Raw genomic sequence first — 3,860 nt, 5'->3', positions numbered from 1 at the left:
AATAGAAGGTATTTGTAATACAATGACTTTGAATATCAGGTTACAAAGTTTCTCAGTCACCCCAGTCAGCCGGAGGTAGTGGTACAGTCAGAGGAACAGGGGTGGGCCAAAGAGTCATTATTTTCTGAACACAGCAGTAACCACAGGGAGAGGGGGAAGGTCCTTCTCTATTTACAGAAATGCTGAGCAAGCAGGTTTCTCTGTCTTATGCTTTATCTGAGCTCTGCCTTAGAGAATGGTGTACCCTGTCTGAGGGCATGTGCAGTACAAAGCTCCTTTTGCCCAGCTGCTCTCGATTATGTCACTCAGCTTTAAAACTGGTTTCTGTAGAACCTGTCAGTTTATCAATTTCTGCTGGAGGTTAGAGCCCAGATCTTCCGCCATTTAGACTGAGGTAGCTACATGAAAGCCATGAAGCTCTACCAACTGGCAATAGCCACTTAACTCTATTACTCTGTTGTTTTCTTAACGCTATCATCACTGATGTAGTTGCGGACATCCAGGTTAAACTGTTTCCTCACTCTCTTTCCTCAGTGAGAGAACTGTTTAAGCACAGTGTGTTTCATTTTGACAGCAGTTTGCTTGAGGTTGGTTTCCTTCAATGTACGTGGCATGTGTGTTTATTGAGAAATAAATGTTTAAAAGCTTGGGTGTGCACTCAGAGTTTAAGGTGGTGTGATTTATATTGCTTAGTTCTATGGCCTGAGACTGTCTCCTGCACTGATGAGCCTTGTGGTTCTGGTGTGAGAAATGGAACTGCTGACCTTGGGATTTATCCTGTGGAAGTTCTGTGCTCAAGGCAATGGAAAGAAGCTTTATTAAATAGTCTTGGAGGACACAATGCAGAAAACAGACAGACATCAGACTGGGACTAATTTTTTTTTTTAAAAAAAAAGTGGAATGTGCTTGCATTCCTTATATTGTTAGGGAAATACATCCTTGTGTTCTGTGCTGGGTTGGGACCAAGGCCCCATAATTGTGATGATGTCCTTTACTCTTCCAAATAATAGATTATTTGCTGGGCCTCCTGCTTCAGTATAGGGTGTTGATTTTCAGGGGTAATAAAGCCCTGCAAGGTTGGCTGGAAGTTAACTATTTGGTATGCATCATGTGTCAATTCCTAAGTGAGCACTGAAGCAGCCAAAATGAAATGGAAAGGGTACAGATCTGTTAAAAGGGAGAGAAATAAAATGCAGCTCAGTAGTGATTGACAGTTGGTCTCTTGCCAGTTACGGCAACACAGGTGGAGATACTACCAAATAAAGAGCAATATTGCATTACCTTTTTTTTTCCAGCTTTGTGGAGAGGGATGTGCACAGGGCTTGATTACAGTGCTGAGCCTGTAAGCTATGTGTAATGGCACCGAGCGCTGCTGAGACTAGCAGCTCACACGTGCTGAAGAATAAAGTGTCCAGAGAAAGTAAATGGAGCTGAAGCAGCTAACTTATAAAACAGCTACCTTACTATGGAAAGCACATTGAGGGTGGAAATGTACCGTGGCCACTGCTGAGAAGTTAGCATTTCCTCCCATATAGTATGCAGAAACACCTGTAGACCCTCAGTTCCCTCACAGAGAAATGAGAAGCAACAGTTAGCAATTATCACTGTGCCAAATAAATAGTATTTATTGTATTATCTTTTATTATATTACATATATACAGATATTATAATATTATTATAAATATATATTATAACCTTTATAATATTAAGGCAAGCTTAACTACCCTCATAGGGATAAGCCACAAGCATCTTTTTTCATAACACTCACCTTACCTGAGATCATTGTTCTGCCTCAAGGTTTATTGAGGAAAGATATTCCTTTGCCTTAAAGCAAGTAGTAGGGCATATTACAGTGTTGGCTGTGGGTTTAGATAGATCTAATTCAGTTGTTTCAGAAAGGTATAAATCTTAAACATGTTTAACCTTCAGTCTGAACCATTACCCTTTCTGACTGGTAAAAAAGCATTTCCATTTTTTTTACAAATGGTAGCATAAAGATGTTAATAATTGTTAAATTTACAGACTAAAATCTCACCATTCCATTTATTATATTAATCCCCCTTGAATTCATAGGCCCCTGTAGCCCTTTGTCCATAGCTTTTAAAGAAATAATTGTCTTAAAACTTAATTTTGCTTTCCACTGAAAGTATTTGCTTAGTTGTTGAGTATGTTCCAATCTCACTGCAGGAGGTGGTTATGAACTCTAGTTTGGACAAGCCTTCAGTTTCAAACAGTAATTTTTATAATTATCATCCTGTTTCCACTAATTTTCTTTCATACTTGGAGGGAATAATGGTCCTGGTGGAAATACCGGCCTCCTTCCCTTCTTACTGAACATAAACTATCCCCTATTTTGACATGTTTCAAACTTTTCAAAGAATCACAGCACAAAAATACCAGTGTCTTTGGAAATTAACTGTTGTTTGTTATTTCTGTTATCTAGATTGGTAATGTAAACATTTCTTTTAAAAAAATCTCAAATGGACATGAAATTATGAGGCTGTCAGTAATTATATTCTGGTAAAGTCTGCTGTAGTGATTTGCAACATGCAAATAATGAGAGGACAGAGGCAGAGCATGGATCCAGCATAAATTCTATCATGAGACCTTAGGACTTCAGTGTCTTTTTTGCTCTTGTGGCTAGATGTTACAAACAGGGAATTCAAAGTCCATTGGAGAATGTAAGTCTCAATTGATTCTTCCTATGTCTTCTCATTTTATAGCAGTGTAACTGTGTCAACTCAGTGGAGTTACTCATACTTTATAATGAAATAAATTGCAACAAAAACTGGCTGTTGAGGTTTACTTAAGGCTTACATAAACAGATTTGCATTTGTTCATGAGGCCTTAAACTCTTGATTAAATCCTGAAAATAAATGGTAATTTAAGTGAAGGCTAAGAAGATACATTACAGTAAATTTAGCAAAATAATTAGAACCACAAGTTCATTAAAGTAACTCCAGAAAGAAGGATGGTGCAATACTGGTCTCATGCTCCTCTCATGTGACATCCTGAGCAGCATAAGATAACTAAATGCATACTCATCAGGATTCAAAGGAAGCAACAAAACCTGACATCCTCTGATACAGGCATGGAGCTTGTTTCAGTGAATGAAGGAATAACTGATACATGCAATTGTCTACTTAAAAACAAAATTAGACTTAAAAGAGCTCTGATCCAGTAGATAAATGTTGTGGTCTTCTTTTTGGAATTTCTATTATAATAATAAAGTATCTTTCTCTACTTGAACCTATCTGTAGCAGACTGTAATTAGCAAGAAAAATCTTTATCAGACATGACCTAAATTATAATCATTGCACAGATTACAAATGCAAACTGACCATAGTTGCTGAATGCCTACATGTATTCTGAGTTCCTTATTGGCTGCAATATCCTGCAATAATTCTATCAGCCTGCAAGCTTTCCACATCACCTCAGTGGGCCTAAACCCAATGGTTCCCTTATCACTTGAAGAACGGACAGATTACCTCAGGATACCCAAGAGGCTGTTAAGAAGATCATAGTACAACATCTTCTGTACTTCTGTATTTTTCAGCATATTTAGTAATACCTGGCAGTCCACTGCAGAAGTAACTGAAAATTCCTTCAGTTTGGTGTTGACTCTGCTTAGGGTCCTGGTGTTTGGGATAGAAAATCATGAAGAAGCAAATGTAATCACGCAATGCCCAAAGCAGAGTATCTATGGATCTCATATCCTACACAATGATCAGTGATCCTTTTTCTACAGGAATGATGCTGTTGCGCCAGGAATTCGGCAGGCAGCTTTAGGTTTTCCAATACAGTGCACTGAGTCAATGCATAACAAAAGCAATTAGGGATCTAGGCCAATGAATACAAAG

This window comes from Falco peregrinus, chromosome Z, assembly GCF_023634155.1.
Source record: "Falco peregrinus isolate bFalPer1 chromosome Z, bFalPer1.pri, whole genome shotgun sequence".
Lineage (NCBI taxonomy): Eukaryota > Metazoa > Chordata > Aves > Falconiformes > Falconidae > Falco > Falco peregrinus.
The sequence above is the reverse complement of the archived record's forward strand: the minus strand, read 5'-3'. Positions refer to the sequence as shown.